This window comes from Helicoverpa armigera, chromosome 15 (genome assembly GCF_030705265.1).
Source record: "Helicoverpa armigera isolate CAAS_96S chromosome 15, ASM3070526v1, whole genome shotgun sequence".
NCBI classification, from domain to species: domain Eukaryota; kingdom Metazoa; phylum Arthropoda; class Insecta; order Lepidoptera; family Noctuidae; genus Helicoverpa; species Helicoverpa armigera.
The window spans coordinates 10049888-10070434 of record NC_087134.1 but is presented as its reverse complement, the minus strand read 5'-3'; positions in this window follow the sequence as shown (position 1 = coordinate 10070434).

Here is a 20547-nt window from a genome sequence, read left to right as displayed (position 1 = left end):
TCGGAATTTGAGAGGATTTAAATTGGAGTTTTGGACATAACCGTTCATTTTCCTACTTTGAGTTATGTGCAATTCATTGAATCATGATTTTCTTTCTAAAGTTTTACTGTAAAATTGCCGAGATAATTTTGAAAAGTCAAATTCATTTTAAATAGAAATAAGGCTGGTTAAATTAGCACTTTTTTACGAAAAATAACATTGGACAGAACCATCAAAAGTCCTTTTTCCTTTTGTTCTCAATGTTATGGCTGAAAAATAAATGGTTTAATTATAAAATAAGTTAAACAACCGTTTGAAACGTGTTCAAGAAAATTTTGTTGTCGAATTTAGTTTCGCATTAAACACGTGTGATACTTCTTCTTTTTCCTGCACTGTTCCCAATTTTATTTGGGGTCATCTTTCAGGCAATCCATCTATCTTTTCTTAGGTCTTCCTCTTCCTCTCCATCCATCTACATTCATACTTAGCACACACTTTGTTGCATGCGTATCATCCCTCCTCATTACATGTCCATACCACGACAATCTTCTACTTCTCATCTTTTCTGTAACTGGCGCTAATTTCAGACTTCCTCTAATGTATTCATTCCTCACTTTATCCATCCTTTTAACACCACACACATTCTTGTATGATTAAGGTACATAATAACACATGTAATAAATAATACTTTATGTCGATCTGATGCATTTAACAAACTATTAAAAATTAATGGAAAAACGAATTTGTGGCCATTAGAAATCACCTCATTCATATCTATAATATTTTCAATTCCGAAAGCTAATATTGAACTACCATCGGATGATCTATTTCCATTACCATTTTCAAATCGCTAAGCATTTAAATCCCATAAAAATAACGAGTTCTCGGAATAACAGATAACTTTCATTTATTGAGTTTTTAAATCGCTTACCGGCTCGCTTAAGAGTACATGCAGACTGCAAACTTTTAGTCGGCCGATAGTTTGTTTCAGCTTATAAATCAGTGTGAAGATGGATTTCATACTGGGATTGTTAGAAAGAGTTGCCGTGGCCCTGGTACATGAAAGGCCTACGAAGGAACATGATGGGTTTTAGTCAGTAAGAGTCTGACACTCCCTCACGCTACTTACCCACAGCGGGAGTGGTCATTTGATGATTTCCCATAAAAATGATTCGTAGAACGCACATTGCAACGCTCAGATATTTCTAAGTCTTTTAAGACCGCCTGAAAACTTAGATACGAATCAAGGTTTTCTTAAAAAAAAATGCTAACTATCGAGTCAACTATCGGCCGTCTGTTTAATCTGCAGTCTGCTGGCACTCTAAGTGAGACATTATTATTAAAAATGTCGTCGGAAAGGATATCAATAGTACATTAGTTGAATTAAAATGGGTTCTCGATCCATTTCAGAGGTCTAACGGTCTAGGGGCCTTTTATTTAATTTATGATTGTCTCAATTATACGGAGTAAATCGACCGTTTTATCTAGGGCTTAGTTAGGTAAAACTTTTTTGATTGGAATTCTAATTGGGTTACATAATATATTTTAGACATTTCTACTCTGTGAAAAGTTCCTTTATTAATTAGACTAGCTTTCGCCAGCAGTTTCTCTCGTAGAGTAGTTTAGCACACTCAGATAAAAGCAGTATTTTATATAAAAAGGGCCTCATATATAGAAGGCTATCTATCACTGAAAGAATTTTTGAAATCAGTCAGTCCAGCACTTCCTGAGATTAGTGCGTTCAAACAAACAAACTCGTCAGTTTTATCAGTACTGATCAAGCAATGATACTCCCTTACATCCAAACTAGGCTCATAATGAGCTCCCTGTAACCACTCACACCCCCATTTAGGCCCAAAAACTTTCATCGACAAAGACATTTGAATACAAAAGTCCCCTTTTCAATTGGGCTCCAAATCTACCGAAAGCCGAGTAAATCCGTGTTTTTCCGGATTCCGATTTAAATCCGGGCGTCAAACGGACTCGTTTCTTAGGATAAATTGGATCCATCGGCCCTTTGTGCAGCTAATTCAGTATTGATACTACTCTCAGATCGTTACGTCAGTGTGGTCCCACTGTTTTATATTATGGGGAGATATTTTTTAACAAGGTAGTTGGTTTTGTTGTGGTTTGTAGACTGCAGAAGAGAGTAATTTTAAGGTTCAGTTTTTAAAACACTTACAGGTAAGCGTATAGGTAGTACGTCATAATATGGTAGTAGTTCATATAGGTGATTGATATACCAGGATGAAGACCAGGTCTTTAATGTATCAAATATTGAGGAATATACAGTTCGTGTTCGTACTGAAATTGTCAAAAAGCCTAAGTTCTCCGAATTTGGCCGCTATTGACTAAATAATAGTAAAAAAAAACAATGATCAAAACATTATTACACATTTGTGAGGTATCAAATAGTTGTCGCAAACTTTACGGTAGAGTTTGCGTGACTTTAAGTAGTGTTGCTCAGAGAAGAAGCGTAAGTTATAGATTTGTCTGGTCAATTTATGAGCAAGTTGAAGTTATAACTAAGGTCACCACGTGTTCTAAATACCCCCAACTTAGTTGCAGCTTAGGACTCTACCTTCAAAGTAAGTCAATCTAGAGACAGACAGATGCAAATGATTGAACACTAACTCTATGATTCAAGGTAGAGTCAAACCCACGAATTTCTCCATTCCGATGTCATAAAACTAAATACCTCCATTCCATTTTAAGGGCTCTACGTAGAGTCCTAGGGCTTGTTCCCATTTACTCCAAACCCATTGTTTTCTGTTAGCAAAGGTTTCATATAGGTATTTCTTGCACTTGGGTCAAAAATTTTATAGACCAAAATATATACATTAAAATATACCTTCAAATTCTTTCCATATGGCTTCAGAAATGTAAGTGTATCGTTTTAAAAATAATGTCTCTCTACTTAATATCTTTTTAAGCTCAGGGTATTTTATATACATTTTTTATTTTTTTTAATGCAACTTTTCTATCTCACCAATGGCTGACAAAAAAGGTGAAGGAAAACATCTCAAGGAAACCTGGTTTTATAGTCTGAAATCACGAACCCGCATTAAGCAAGCGTGGTGATTAACGGTCAATCCTTCTCCGTGTGAGAGGAGGCCGCAGCCCAGCAGTGGGACGATAAAAAGACGCGTTGGGAAGGAATTTGTGGATCAGGTGGGAACAGGCCGTCCTAGTACTTATCTTTTACACTCGTATTTTACGAGGTAAGTAGAGTGGCTGAATGCAAGCTGATATCACGTGTCGAGAGATACTTAGGATATTCTGAAGGTAGAGCTTTGCAATAAATAAAATGAGGCGAAAAATCGCGCTGCCTTCATAGAGTTTGGAGCACGCGACTAGAATACTTGGGCCAATTTTTGTTCAAGACCTAACTGGGTTTGTATTTTGAATGCATTTTTAGAGTAAAATGGGTAAATAGAGTTAGGTTTTCTAGAATTAAACCAGTTTAAGCACAATGAGAGTATATTTTGGACACTTGATGTATTGTTTAAGAGACTTCACTTATATGGCACATAGGTACATATTTTCTGAATGGTCCAAGGTTGTTTCACAAAATGATTGGAGAATAAATAAACTAAACTAGAATATACCTACCTCCTTATGTAGGTTCCTGACCAGGGCATTAAATGTGGTCAAAACCGCATCAAAATCGGTCCAAGTGTTTAAGAGCTACGGTGCCCCGTACAAACACACATATTATTCCAAGTACATACCAAGTATACGAAGCTACTTCATACTCCTTACTTCCACTCTGGTCCTTCTTACACTTCTGCCGATCTCCTTAAACAAAACACAGCGCTAAGTATAACAAGTTAACTATTTGGAAAAGCGGACGTTTTCCCCGCCATTTTATTTCCATTACAATGACAATAAAACTTTTGTCATTTAAGTTTGTTCTCCCTACTTGTAGGTATTAACTCCTTTGCATAACTTATCATTTTAAACGTTTCTCGAAGTTTATGTGTCTTTTTACTCGACTGCTGGAGGAGGGTGGAATTGGCAAAGTTTGGTGGAATTAGGCGTATTGAAGGAGCTGTTTTATGCCACAAAAATAATATGATAGCACCCAAAAATGACCACTTATCCATAAAATGCTTGGTTGCTTCTCATAGGAAATTGTGGTGGCCTAATGGTTAAGTTACCTCTTAAATATGAGTAGGTATGTGTGTTCGATTCCAGGTCCAGCAAGTACCAACATAACTGTTTCTTAGTTATATATACTTTCAAAGTGTATCTTTGACAATATGACTGTGTAAAGGTGAAAAAAAAACATCTTGAGGAAACCTGGATTTTACAGTCTGAAATCACCAACCCGCATTGAGCGAGCCTGGTGATTAATGCTCAATCCTTCTCTGTATGTGAAGAAACCTGATCCTAGCAGTGGGATATTAAAAAGCTGCTGATGATGACTTAATAAAGATTATGATAACTTTTCCTACCCCCTAATGACTAACCACTTTAATTATAAAACAAAAGAAAATCAATCGTATCTCACGTATATCTGCGCTCCGACATACAACGGGTTAAAAGGCTCCTTTTAATTCACTTACCGTTATGCCCTCAGGAAGCAGTTACCATTAATATTTAAAACACATTTACCTTAAAACAGTGGCAGCGCCGATGTTTTCGGTTCATATTTTAAACCGATAAAACTAATTTAGCTGTGGTTATTGCCGACCAGAGCAAACACAGCTTATCATAACTCAGTTATAAATAATTTGCCATACAATCAATATAATCCGCGCCCAATTTACTTACAATGTTCGGTTAATTATACATGTAGATGCCATGGTTTGTGGTTAAAAGTAGGACACATTCTTTCCATACCTTTTTATCTCGATGACCATGGGGCTTCCGCCAGTGTTTTCAACCACCTTCCGAGGGAACCACTTTCCGTAATAGATAAAAACTCCTACCATCATCTTCCTGCCCTGTTCCCATGTCACTTGGGGTCGGCGCAACCTGTCTTTTTCTTCCATTCCTCTCTGTCAGACGTCATACTTAAATCCACTCCCTTCTGCTTCATGTCCTCTTTCAGGCAATCAAGCCATCTTTTCCTCGGCTTACCCCTGACTCTCTATCCCTCCACATTCATAAAAACTCCTACCCTATAGCCTTAATTGTTAATAAATGGACTGTCTAATGCTGAAAGAAATTTTAAAATTGACTAGTTACAAACAAACTCTACAGTTTTATAATAGATAAACTATCTATAAAGCAGGACAAAGTCGCCCAGAGAAACTCAGATCCTTTCCTGATTTCGAGTACACAGTGGGCCTCCTATGGCTTAGATGATGATGATAGAAACAATATTATTATTTTTGCATCTGAAATTTCAATAAATCAATGACTACCAAGTTCCGGGAAGCAGATATTTTCAGATTTCGATATTAAAATATTTATTTTAAATGCATCTGGTGAGGTCCCGTCTCTTGAATACCAAGTGGGTTAGCTAATAATATAGACTCGTAAACTTTTACTAGACCACTTGTCGATGTGTGTGGGCGTATTGCAATAGCTTTTCAAGTGCTTTTTGAGTTAATAAACTGATGAAATTTCTGTTCTAATAACAGTTGTTGAAGTTCCAAAGTAAAGTTTGATATTGAGTAACTCAAAAATGCTGGACCAACTTCAACATTTTTTTTTCATTGTTTGAAGGTTATCTTATTTCTGAATAGGACATGTTAGTTATATTTTTTATCTGGCTATGTACCTCTCATTACGTAGCTTCATTCCTTCCTTCGGGAAGCTGGTAAAACATCGAGAAACAACCAGTACCTTGTAAGGTAAATTGAAAAAATCCATGTGTTTTGCCCAAAGAAAGTTGGGATATAAGGACAGGAAGATGATTATGATATTGATGTATTTTCTTAATAATTCGAGTCTTCAAATATTCAATTCCTCAGTCCACAAATACAACCAGTTTTAAGTTATAACAAGGGGTAATAAGTAGGTAATAATCCAAGACAATCCCGGCCACATCCAAACGCATGGTCACCCTATCATAACCGATAGTTAATATCGTAATTCGATTAATTGACGCATAAACTGAATAATGAAGTAACTGTTTGCAGTTGGACAATTATGTGTGTTTCTCTGAGGGTGGATTTACATCAAGATTTGAGGGTAGACGATAATATTGCAATTTGTGGTGTCATTATGAGATCGAGTCAATATGAGATATTCAGTTATAAGGCTTTTTCTTGATGTTAAACCTCTTACATTTAATCACTTTGTTTGTATAACTAAAACGCGTCAAAAAATTTGTCCCCATCGCTGTCGACTGGGAGCGTGCCCAAGAGGTTGGCAGCATTACCTCGTTGGATCTATGTTTTTCAAATACTTACAATCATGAATGTTTTAATTTATGTCTTAACAGTGACACATTCGTATAATACCCTGAAAAAACCTGTCATCTCATTGAAGCTTTCATCAAAAATCTAAATCGGTTCGTCCATTTAAGAGCTGCACATACAGACACACAGCTACCAGCCTCACAATACCTCTAGAGTTTGTACACTTTGAGAGTCTGCTTTAAGAAAGTATGAACAGACCTAGATATTGCCATTTTAACATGAAGCATAGTGTAACCTTCTACATTCAAATCTTAGCGAAAACCATCACGCCACAAGCCTAGAACTATGTCCCATATTTCTCTTATGTATTCAGAAAACGAGCAAGCATTTATATTGTAGTGTAATATACTTACCTTCTAAAATGGCGGGCGGTTGTCAACTGAAATATATGGCTAGAGAACATTTATATTATTAAATGTTAAACTTATGAATGTACATACAGGGTTTTTGTAGACCTAGGAGGCCTTTTAGGGTCCTAAATATATATCGTATACTTGCTAAAGTAGGGAGGTCCTAGTGCATAAAGGAGTCCAAGATAAACAAAGCGGGGTTTTAGTCAGTAAAAGGCTGATTATCGCTGCTCTTGTATGTTTTAAGTTTATCTTGGACACCAATAGCTGAAAGGTGAAGGAAAACATCTTGAGGAAACCTGGACTATATAGTCTCAAATCACCAACCCGCATTGAGCAAGCGTGGTGATCAATGCTCAATCCTTCTCCGTGTGAGAGGAGGCCGCAGCCCAGCAGTGGGACGTTAAAAAGGCTGTAACAGTATCGCTGCTCCTTATCTTAATACAGGGTCAACTGATGACAACACATCGTCAAAAAAATGTGTGTAATCAATGATTGATAAACTAAATTGTACCTGTATAGTACGTAATTTTCAATCACATCACCGCTACTGGTTTCTGTGGTGACTTTCATTTTTCCCCACAATGAGAAGAAGTCAACGTGTTCTAACATATAAAGCCAGCCTTAAAACTAAACTAAGCGTGATAATATGTATGTATTCAACTATTAAACTTAATCGTATATTTCACGTAAAGTTCGTACAGACAGGTAATATATTAGGGCGACTAGCCAACTTGAATGCTTTAGATAAATGTTAGTCTGAAAGGACATTTACATGTTACCTCGAATGGTATCTCCGTATTTCTCACCTGTCCGTCTTTTGAGCGGATCACACACTAGCATGAGCTACTTGACAAGATGTTTTTAAAACCTACGTCTATCTATTATGACCGTCAACGCCGCATGTTTGTGACAGTCCACTATGAGTCCAATCGATGGATCTGAGTAGGATTTTCATTTCTAATTCTCCTATCTCTGTCACTTAGTTTGCCGCCTCATAACCCATCCACTTCGCTTACCGTCCGTCAGTTTCGCGTTACATAAAAAGCTATAGTGTAAGAGTTTTGCAATCTCATCTGATTTCTTGTCCCCAGTTATTGCCATGATAAAAGATGACGACATAACAAAAGACACAGAGGTGCTATGCGCTAATCACCAAACTGAATTAATTGATAACACCAAAAAAAAAAACTAGAACTGTTTGTAACTGAACTAGATTCCCATTCATTTAATATTTTGTTTTAATGTTGAATTAGGTATGTGTAATTTGTGAATGTTTAAAATGTGACTATGAAAATGGATTTTTGTATACCTATGAATTTATGTTACTTGAAATAAATAATAATTATTATTTTTCCACATTTTCTGCATCCGCTGAACCTGACTAAACCAACGAAATCGTAGAGTTTTTTCTACCAATTTATTTATTTGATCTGGTGTGAGATCCGTCTTTCAGAGATAGTTATAAACGCCAGCTGAAGGAAGGCAGTATTGTATTATTTGTGGATGACAAATTGTGAAAGGGTTTGACAAGTGCCTGTTTACTTCCCACCCCTCTTTGATAAAGGGCGTGGGGGTGTCAAACTTAGATTTACGTTTGATAGGGCTTGAAAATAATATTTGATAGTTTTAAATAAGGATTGAGAAACGTGATGAAAATACAGGATAGAGGTGACAAAATGTATGCGGTATCTAGAGGTAGTATGGTAGGAGAATGATGAAATGAGACTCTTGCAAAAGAGTGTATGTGTTATGGACCAAGTGATAAATTGGGCAGTATACATAATGCCCGGTCATTATGAAAAATGCTCAATATGAGAGTGCAATTTGATAATAATTATTCAAATAATCAAATTGACCGGGCACTATACATATTGCTCGTGACCTTTTGGGCAATGTAATACAAACATATTTAATTTCATTTTCTTAACATAACACATCCCATATTAATTGACCCAGCATGGAAGTAAGCATGCAACATGCAGCAAGCATCGCTTCTGTCACGGCTCCGGCGCTGCAGGGCTCCGGCGGTGCCATGCGAGCTTATCGTCGCAGCTGGTTTTCACGCTCACCACCGCAGCTTCGGCTTGCGCCTCAGCTCGCAGGCCGCCTCGCCCCTCCGCGCCTACGCGGTTTTGAATTGCACTCTAGGGGTAGGGCAGACAAGACTACGTGGAGTCGGTTTTGCAGCGATTCGTTTTCGTCACTAAGTTCAATTTTTAATACAATGTTTTGAATCCAAATTAAATTCTACCATAAAAAAAACGAGCCAAGAAAAATGAGATCTAGAAAAACGAGGCCGAGATAGTAAATCAGATGACAATCGTCCAATTAATAATTTTGTATCTAGACTTGTAATTTTCCATTAAAATAGAACATATAATTTAAAACAATAATCATAAAATATGTAGCAAGTAACAGGATTTATTTATTAGAACAACTGCCACCCTCACACCGCATAAAATATAGCTTTATTATCAAATTGCCCAACTATCATGTAGCAATATAATAATGCCCGTACAATGTGATAAATAATGAAGTTAAGATAGTTATTAATCAAATGGCCCGACAAAGCTAGACATTATTCATAATGCTCGGGCATTATTTATAATGCCCGAATTAATCACATGGTCCATAACATATGTATTTCGTGAGAACTACGTGATAAACAAATGATAAGTTCAATTTGAACTAAAAAAAAATGCTTTTCATTATTGGGCAAACGCATCCAAACATGATCCAAACCTATGCGGGGAAGTGTCTAACTGTCGATGTAAATAACTTATCTTTATCTTGATCTACCTATAAGAATTACAATTTTGACATAAGTCATACTAGATATGACAAATTCCTATTTCTTGTAAACAAATTAAAAAAAAAACACCGTCATTGAAATCAACCGCAACCAACAGAAGCAGATAGTCTACTCACAACAACTTCCACTCAATTTCCCGCCGCAAAACGTACCAAAAAGGTTGCAACCCACAACAAACCTTCTACAAGTCATAATAAAGCGATGTTGCCATGCAGTGACTCATTAAGCTGGCAACACACGGGCGTCAACAAACACGCTGTCAAACGGTGATTATTCTTGCTAGAGATGGCTCACCTATCGCGAGCTGAAAGGGCTCTTTGATAGCTTAGCTTTTCATGTACGTGAATAGTGTCTGAAACTGCATGCGGATTATAGTTTGTCTGGATATGACGTGATGCAAGTTGGGCGAAGTTTTAATGCTTGCTTTGGTGGCTTATCTAGTTGGGTTTAGTATATTATGTGGATTAGTATATTTTGTTAATAGGTATGTGGTCGTAATTCATGTTTATTAGTTTTACTAAAGGTACCTAACTGTCTATAAGATGGTGATGGTCTAATGATGGTTCACCTACAGTTTCACGGTTCGCAACCGCGTGTTCACACTAGCGATTGGTAGAATTTCGATAGGTTTTGGTTTGGTGGAGACAAAAACCTGTCGTAAAGTTTCACGTGTCAGCGGGTGAAACGGTAGTTATCAATTGCTTGCTACGAGAGATTTGGAAGTGGAAAATCCGCTAGTATGAAAGCATTGTAAGTAGTCTGTCACCGAGCCATATCAGTTAAAATTTTACACAGATAAAGTATTAAACCAACTTTGAAACTCAATTTCAACATTCTACACATTTTTCCATCCACACAACCCTTTACATAAAACATTTTCAAAAATACCTACATAGTCACATTTAATAAAAATACATAAATGAAAGTTCTTATCCAGAATGTTAACATTCCCGGTCTCGCAGTGACCTCCATGACCTGTTCCGGTTAAATTATGAGTGTATTTTTAACTGAATGCACGTGAATATGTTGTTAAGTAGTTATTTTGCTGTTACAGGCCTTTTTCAATTTTACTCTTTTTACGCACAGGGTTATGGAAAAGTGAGTCATTCAAAAATGAAGTTATAAGATTGGATATAAGAGTGTAGTTGGGATTTTTGGGAACAATGGTTCAATAAAAATTGATGAAAGTTTGAATGGAGATCGATTGAGCATATTATATAAACATCAGGTCTGAGCAAAAAAAAAATGCGCATATGCGAAGCTAGTTTTTTCTACAGAAACACATGCCCACCTAAAAATTTTTACCGTTAGCAATATATCGTGTAGAACAACACGTTATGGAACTATTTTTATGAAAGCTAAAAGTAAAATTGGATCTACATATTATCTGCAATATGTGCATATAAGATCTAGTTTTAGGAATTTCCCTTCAGCTTCATACAAAATGTCTTCTTTAAGAACTTTAGAATACTCACAAATAGGTACATGGCCTTTTAGAAATAAATGACGGCTGTCCATTGTCTAATATTAATCGCTTCAATCCACAAACTTATATACCTACCTATACATAGTTGAACTCAAATTGAATTTCTATTAATCGAACAACTTCTGGGTACCGCTAAATCATCCTAGTTGAGCCGGGTGTAACTGGGCATAACCGATTGTAACCGTCGTAATAGGCCTCCGTAACCGGGTATCGGTTTTAAGGGATACCCGCCCGGTCAAAGGGAGGGTAATCACTTTAAAATTATATCACTTTACGGTCCGTTTATGCGGCTTTTTTATGGGAAATTAGGGAAATGTGCGCAATTTATAACCGGATAAAAGATATAAGTCTTGATCTGATTCTTAAATTACGTGCCTATTTGAGTGGTTTTATCTATATTTCTTCAGTAGTTTTAGCCTGATTTCGATAGATTTATTTCTGCATTTATAATTAGGAAGGACTATTTCCATATGGCTTATGTTTAACTGATCACCAGATATAGTAACAAATTTACTAAAGGTGGTCGAATACAATTTAAAGTGGAGTCGTGACTAAAATAGCTGGTACTATTACATTTTTAGACTTTATTTTTCTGGTGTTCAGTAGATATTTTTGGTTACAAAACTAAGGGTATCAAAGCATTTTATGGTTTTCATTATATTTGTTCCCTTTCCATATTCTAGTAAGTAGGTTGAAAATAAAACTATTGTTGAAAATAACTAAAAGAGAAAATTGAAAATGGTAAGACGATCGTCGTTTTGCTAGCTCGTTGAGTTGAGTTAAGCGTTTATGTTGCAAACTTCATCCTACTATGGTGTTATTTTTTATGATTTTCAACTGAAAACTGTGCGATGCAAATATAGAGGCTCTTTGAGTCTGTAAAAGCACAGAAAATAATTTTAAATGGTCGAGCTGTTTAAGAGTGAAGATGTAACAAATATAGGTACTCACCAGCGTTCGCTTTTAGAAATTAGTGAGAATAACTAAAGTACTTGTTAGTTAGTTAGTAACGTGATGATTGACAACTAATGAATTTGATATAGATCTTTAATTCTTAAAAAAAATATATACTGATATCTTCATCGTTAAGGCAGTTAGTTACTTACTGTCCACTCATCAAAAAAAGTTTAATCAACTAAAACAAATAAAGGTACAGTTGGCGAAACAAATTAGTGCATCACCGTCTTCACCCAACTTTTGCTCAATTGTGCAGAAGTTGGGTATAAGTCTAACCGCATGCTGCAATCACCATACTGTTGAGTAGGTACCTGAGTGACTATTTCTGTATTCAGCTAATTCTTTTTTATCCAGCCAATGTGTATTTCCAGTCGCGGTGGCATAGTGGTTAAAACACCAGCCAAGTATGAGTGTACGGGTTCCATTCCATAGTACTTACCAGTGTAACTTTTTAAAGTTACATGTAGGTATGTATTTTCTAAATGAGTGAAAACAAACGTAAAGTTATGATTAGTAATTTAATGATGCATATCATGAATGTACTTATTTAGTGGTTTACCTCTAAAACTATGTATTTTACTGACTGTACCCGTATATTAAATAGCAATTTGTATCTTCCTAGAGCGCAACAATTATTTTTGAGTCAAAAGTCAATTTGGAAAATGTTGATTAGACTTTCCTTGTAATTCGCTTTCCTGACAATTACAGGGTGTTACATAAAATTGAGCAATTTTACACAATCATCCTGTATTTTGTTCCAGTCAATTATTTTGCGGAAACGCCGAGAAGTTTTCTTATAACTGCTAGCTATAAAAGAAGATTAAGTTTTCGTAAGTTTTTTTTCTACCTACTAATTTTTATAAAAGCGTTACGTAAGAAAGATATTTCAATTTATTATTGTTATTAAGAGTTGGCGTTTTTTTTGTTTAGTTATTGTGGTGTTAAAGTGTCTGGTTTGAGATTATTAAAATTATGTTGATGTTTTTTGGGACTGTTGAATATCTTTTAAGATTATTATATTTGTGCGGAAGTATTTCTAAACAATTTTCTTCGTATTATTTCGATGTCCCGTGCATCACTTTCCTGAGACTCGAGAATAATGTAGCTGTCCAAAAGTAAAATATTTTTTCTAATCGCTTCAGTATTTTCGGAGCCTTGCCAAAAAAGGTTTCCTTTTATTAACCAACTTCTCAAAAAAGAAGTAGTTCTAAATATATTTTTTTTAGTAATAGGTTAATCAAACGTATTCCATATTATATTAAACGTTCTTATATTGACATGAAATTGAAAGCAATCACCGTTTCATTTTACGTAATGCGTCGATCTGGCAGCTTTATCTGCCCAAACTGTTCCCTGAATAAATTGCCTATTATTTTATACTCATTATTGTCATTATTTATTACTTCGATATTTGCCGCAGTATCATCTGATAGAAGTCGCTTAAAAATGATGTTATGTACCTGGATAATAATTCCTTCAACAGTGTCAAAAAATGTATTACTGTGTGTAAATTGCATCCAGATTAGTCCAGCCGTTTCCTAGTGAAGCGAGGGACAGATAGGTTATTTTTGCCCTCATATTATGTAGGTAGGTTTTTTTGGCGGTTTTTACCGTTTTGAAAGTAACCATATTCTTTCCATCAGTAGCAAAAAAACTGCACACATATTCAAAAAGTTTCCTTAAACGTATTTTCATTAAGGTCCACTTAAAGAAAAGCCGCGTTCACATACAAAAAGCCTATTTCTGGTGCAGTTAATTAAAAACTAAACTACAACGGGATGAGCGCGACGGCTGCCAATTTGCATTGCGATCGTTGACAATGCACTTTTTTGGGTTCCGTGGGTGCATAGGGCATTTTGAGAAACTTTTTGTATTATTCTGGATGATATTTTTTGGTGTGATAAGAATATGGAAGATATTTTTTTATTTTATCTGGCTACTTGTGTTTCAAAACTGAAAGTTTCCTTTAATAATCCATTTTTTACGCTTTACGGACGTACTTATAGTCGTGTACGTAATAGCTGTCGCTCGTGATTTCGTCTGCGTGGGCAATATAGAATTGCCAAAATACGTTATTGTCTATCAAGTCATATTTTTAGTCTGTAAATGTTTGAAAGTCCCTTAATTTTTGTAAGTATTTCATTCAAAAGAGAAAACTCAAAAATCAAATCAAACTGCTTGTTTTCATTATGGCAGGTTCACTAACTAAAGAAACCGTAAAATTATACTTAGGCACGGACTAGTAAAAAAAGTATATTTAGGCTCAAAAGTTCCACTATTTTGTTTTACACATATCTACAGAACTTCAAAAGCCCGCACGTTCGCGCTTGTCCGCTTAATTTTCCTTTCGGCTCTTGCAATGGCCGTCCGTACCGATTGCGCCGCGCCAAATAGGCGTATTATATTAATTTAAATGTTAACTAGAATTGCTTGTGCACAGCAAAACGTTTATATTCGCTATTTGTATTATATGGTACGTTGTATTGTTTGTTTGTTTGAATAATAGTTATAAGGTATACTTACTATAAAACAGTCTATTTTGTTCTTCTTTCAATTTTTAATGAGATTTGAGTGTAACATGGGGAAGGCCAAGAATATGCATATAAATGTAAGAAAAATCATAGTAAATTCGTCTATGAGTACGTATGGAAAAACAAAGATCTCCGCCTCGTCTGTATACCTATTCGCGATAAACTCAGAAACTACTGAACGGATTTTCACCAATAGATACAGGAGCGACCTCCACTCACATACTATTATTTTTCCGGCGTCCTAGTGTCATACTTCCCGTACCCGGGTAAAGTATGATAGACACAAATTAGTAAATTTTCTAGGTAATAGATAGTTCACTTAGGTACTGATACTGTATCAAAAAAAATAGTTTCTTCTGTAATTGAAAAACATTATAAAATATTTACTACATATTATTGTGTTGATCAAAACCATGTTTTCTGTAGTAGTTATTTTATAGGTCGTTAAATGTAAGTTATTGAAAATAGACCTATATTGACTGGGACATAAATGGCTCGCGGCTTTATTATGAAAAATTACAGGTTTCATTGTTTCAGGCTAGATAGCAATGAACAAATAGCGGAAAAATAACATTATTTACAGGCTTGGGTAGAGAGATGTTTTTCAGTATTTACACGTGAATATTTTATAGCCGAAGAGTTTGTTTGTTAAAACGCATTAATCTCAGGAACCAATATACTGATTTGAAAAAAACATTTCAATGTTAGATAGTCCATTAAAGAGAAAAGCTATTGGCTACTTTTTACCCATGTGCGCCGAGTAGTTCACACGAGATAAGTGGTTTTATAAAGGTTGAACATAATTTCACTACACAAGTATAATTTTGACTAGCCGAATCACGAACAAGAGTGGATTTCTCAGTTTCTTCCGAAAAAGTATAAAAATATAAGATATATTTTGCCTTTTTGAAAGAAAACAAGTTGTCTTCAAGCGAACGAGCTGCGTTATTATTATAAGCTTATGAAATCACGCCAAATGGAAAATTGAAGCGATCTATAGCTAATTTATTTTTTAAGAAGACAATTTTTGGATGAAAGACGACATTTATTTTGTGCTGGAGATTTTCTTTATAAAGAAAATTTCGATATTGATGTAGATACGACGATATTTACTGGAAAACTGAATTTAGGAAGACTAGATGGTTTAAACTTTGGCTACTTACTTGTACTAAAATGTTTATCGACAACACAAACGTCACTTTTCTTAAAACAACACTATGATTTTCACCTCCATCATCATCTGCCTAGCCTTTTCCCAACTATGTTGGGGTTGGCTTTCAGTCTAAAGAGTTAAGTTAAGAGTACCAGTGATTTGCAAAGAGCGAATGCCTATCTGATCTCCTCAACCCAGTTACTCGGGCATCCCAATACCCATTGGTAAGACTAGTTATCATAATGTTCAACTCTATATTCAAAATTAAAATTGTTTTAAAAAGCGGACGTTTACGCTGTCCTTGAACTAAGTCCCGATCATGCTCAAAACTTTACACGTGATGAAAACAAGCCAAAATTACAGCAATAAATTATCAACATAAACACAAGTCCAGCTTTTAAGGCCAAACCCTCATGCTAATGAGCACGATATATGAACGATAGAGCTCCGTGATTTAGTGACACTAAAACTTGCGGATTCAATTACTTAGGAAATACATAAATCATGTGGACTTGATGCCGCTCCGGTAATATTGTTGTCGGCAGAACGGAGTTATGGTATGGATGGTGTATTAGATACTAGTGGAATAAAATATGGTGTTGCAGAAATAGGTTTGGCTGTTTTGCATGATTAATAGTTTTATTTATTTCTTTCTTTCCTATACACATATAAACTCAAACTAATACATGTGTGTGTATGTATGGTGTGCTTTTAGGTACCTACATTATCTAAATATATAAAACTCAAAGGTGACTGACTGACTGACTGACATAGTGATCTATCAACGCACAGCTGAAACCACTGGACGGATCGGGCTGAAATTTGGCATGCAGGTAGATGTTATGACGTAGGCATCCGCTAAGAAAGGATTTTGATCAATTCTACCCCCAAGGGGTTAAAATAGGGGATGAAAGTTTGTATGAAACTTTGTCAATTTTAAACCGATCGGACTGAGACTTTGCATGCATAAAGCTACTATGGCGTAGGCAACCCTTAAGAAAGGATTTTGATAAATTCCATCCCTAAGGGGATAAAATAGGGGATGAAAGTTTGTATACATCTTCTTTGGTTCATCCGCCAGGTTTGCCTTATCATAAGCTTATTCTGCGCGTGGGTACTCCAATTATGTTGTTGCGAAATTTAAAACCACCAAAACTTTGTAACGGTACGAGACTGCAAGTGAAAGCGTTACATCGCAACATAGTGGAAGCCACTATATTAACTGGGTGTGCAACAGGGGAAACTGTATTTATACCACGAATCCCATTAATTTTCAATAAAATTATTGTTTTTTTTTTTGATAATTTTCTAACCACAAAGAATGTGTCAGTAGCAACGCAGACTATCAGTTCATGATTTTTTAAGTTATTTACTACGACTACCAAGAGCTTTTTATGTTCAGTAGGCTATTGCGATTTCAATATTGACTGCAGAAACTGCACTCACTCGTAAAATTATTCTCCGGTTATATCTATCGCCACATTTAATTTCAACGACATCTATATAAGCGTTTTGTTATCAAAGGTATCACAAACAAAGTCACTTCTACAAATAACGATTACTTCACATCGACACAAAAGCGATCATTATCACAACAAAATCGAATCGTTCACAAAATCGCCTACCAAGGTGTCGTCAAAGTCGTTTCGCGAAAGCCAATTAACGATTATGTTTCCCTTCGGAGTAATGAACGAAGCCGGCATTAATCAACAGCCTAGCCGTTATTAAATACTCAACGATTTTATAATAGACTGATGATTTATATGTACCTGGGGGACGGGAGATGCTAATCTTACGCTTTAGATTGCATTGGCGTCTTGCTTTTCAGAAATTAAATGTGGTGCAAACTTTTTGTCGTCATCTTTACTAATGTAAAAAGAGGAAAAAATTTTGTTTGTTTGTACCCTAAAGGCTCTGAAACTACCGAACCGATTTGAAAAATTATATCACTTTTGGAAAGCTACACTATTCCCGACTAACATAGGCTATATTTTATCAGAGTATGGATAGTAGTTCCCACGGTACGCGGGTGAAACCGCGGAATACGGTTAGTGGAAAATCATTCTAGGTATTAGATTATAATACAAAAGGAGTGTAAGGCCATGAAGTACTGGACTAGTGAATTACGGATAATTAAGAGGGTTGAATACGTTTACAGTAATGGGAGTAGTTCTAGTTAATACCTACTTCAGTACTGTCTTAGCAGTAGGTCAAACGAGTTAGGAGGAAAACATACATGTAGAAATTGTGTTCCCAAACGCTGTACTTATGTATAACATTATAAAGCTGTGGGTTTGGGTATTTGAAAGCGTTAATGTTAGGAACAAGTCCAAATAAAAGTTTTTTTTCCTTGGAAGCTACTGAACCGATATATAAAACTATTTAAGATAGATTTTTGTATAAAATAGCTCATTTACCGAGGAAAGTTTGGAATTACTTTTTATCCAGATGAGCAGAGCAGTTTAGACTAAGGTGAAACCACTGGTTTTCGTTAATGTCTTGTGGGAGAAGAAATATAGGTAACCCTAGGATAAGCATGTCATTCTTGCAGTACAACCGCTCAAAATATTTTCCCTTATGTAGTTCAAGTTTTTCACCCAGTCTTATCCATAGGAAATAATGCTGGCATATTGGACGGCTCATGCTAGTTAAAATATGAATATTATAAGCACATGCGTCTCATACATATCGCTGACTTTACATACTCTATGGCGGATGTCCAGAATGACAGGGTTTTCCTGGTATACTTAACAAAGCTATGTCTGAAATGTAAGAACTAGTTGTGCAATTGTTTTTATGGATGAAATTAATAGCCTATTCATACTGGCGGATATTCCGAGAGGGTGACTACAAACAATTGACAACTGCTGGTACAGAAATGATGTTAAAAACTGGGCGACTGATTTCTGGTGCTCAGAATGTGTCGCGCATACACTTGGTTTTACTACATATTGAATAACTGAGCGGAAATTCCGCCAGTGTAAAACTGCTGTAAGGCAAGATTTCTTCCTTGTGCAGACACATTTTTTTGTTCGCGAACAAATATTGCAGTTCAATTTTGGTGGAATTTCACCATCATAGGTACCTACGCATTATGCTCATCAGTGAAATAGCATGTTTCTTTCTCATAATAAATAAAATACATATCCACATAAAGTAGTGTTTTAAGGAAAATTAGGGGTAGATAATGTTATATATTGTTATAATATGTTTTAAATAAATAAATCATAATTAATGTGTTATACCTATTAGCATAACGGTCACATTTTGGTTTTGTGTTGTTTATTTGATAAACAATGTCGGTTTTCAGTAATAATATTAGGTAGTAAAATATCATGAATATTATTTAACTTGGTCATAATTAGCATTATTCAGCTGGTTTGAATTTTCCAACTATGTTGGTGTTGGGTTTCGGTCGTACCGATTGCAGCCGAGTACCAGTGTTTTAAACGAAGCGACTGCCTACCTCCCTCACCGAGTTACCCGGGTAACCCGGCTGATACCCGGCTATCAGACTTCCCGGCTGCTGACTATCCGTAACGACTGCCAAAGATGTTCAATTAACAGGCAGGACCCGCAACATAACGTGTTTTCGAAAACACTGAGGGATTCGTCATGACATAGATGGATCACTACAAAACGCTTTGGTTTGGAGTTATTTTGTTTACCTCTAAATAGAGATGTTAAAACTTTGCCTATCATTTTAAAATGTGTTTAATTTTGGAGATCATATACTATTTTTGGATGTTAACGTTATTACCTATATCTGGTGATAAGTTAAACATAAGCTTTGCTCCTCTATATGTATAATATACGTAAGCACATATGCATGTTAAGGCTTACCCGCTCATAATATTCTGTCGTAAATCGCGTTATCACCGCGCTTATCTATATAAAGGAGATGGCGCAGTCAGATAGCCGCGTTCTGTAGTGGACGAGTATGGTCGCCATGGTTTGTTTGGATTCCATGGGATATTAATAGACTGCTTAGGATGCCCCAGATTAAAGTGCGATTAATATTTCAATAAGTGAAGCGTTTTGTGGATTTGTTTCGCCTCATCCTATAATTATTTCAAATCAAGATTCTATGTTCAGGATAACTTATAAATAAAATAACCATTTAGGTACTTAGTTATTCAAAGATTTAAATTCATATCATCAAGAGGATGTCTTGTTTCATAGATTTAAATTAAAGCTTACGTTACTGTCACTCCATATGAAGAGAACCAATAATCAATCAAATGCACCTTCCTTACTGCTTACTATGGTCATAATTCAGGCTTGAAAATTAAAAAAATAAAAATAACACCAAGTCTTTCATTCCTTAGAAATCGCAGTCACTCTGTGCACAGGTTGCGTGCGCTACACCCATCGAGAGTGTAGTGGCACTGCACTAGCGCTATGTAAGAATAACTTGCGCTACCGGTAGCCGCCAGTAGCTAGGTGCATTACCGTCTAGTGGTATAGATAGCCTGATAACCACCGAGACAATAAATATTATCATAATAAAAAAAAATACAGGGACAATCGCCGGAATATAAGTAACTAAGTATATCTTAGACACCATTGGATGTGTTTCGGATGGCACGTTAAACTGTAGGTCCCGGCTGTCATTGAACATCCTTGGCAGTCGTTACGGGTAGTCAGAAGCCAGTAAGTCTGACACCAGTCTAACCAAGGGGTATCGGGTTGCCCGGGTAACTGGGTTGAGGAGGTCAGATAGGCAGTCGCTTCTTGTAAAGCACTGGTACTAAGCTGAATAGGGTTAGACTGGAAGCCGACCCCAACATGATTGGGAAAAAGGCTCGGAGGATTATGAATCGCCGGAATATGTCACCATTTCATTAATGTTGTGTAATGTGTGTGTTTAGTCCCACAGTCTGGTGGAGACACACGAAATTA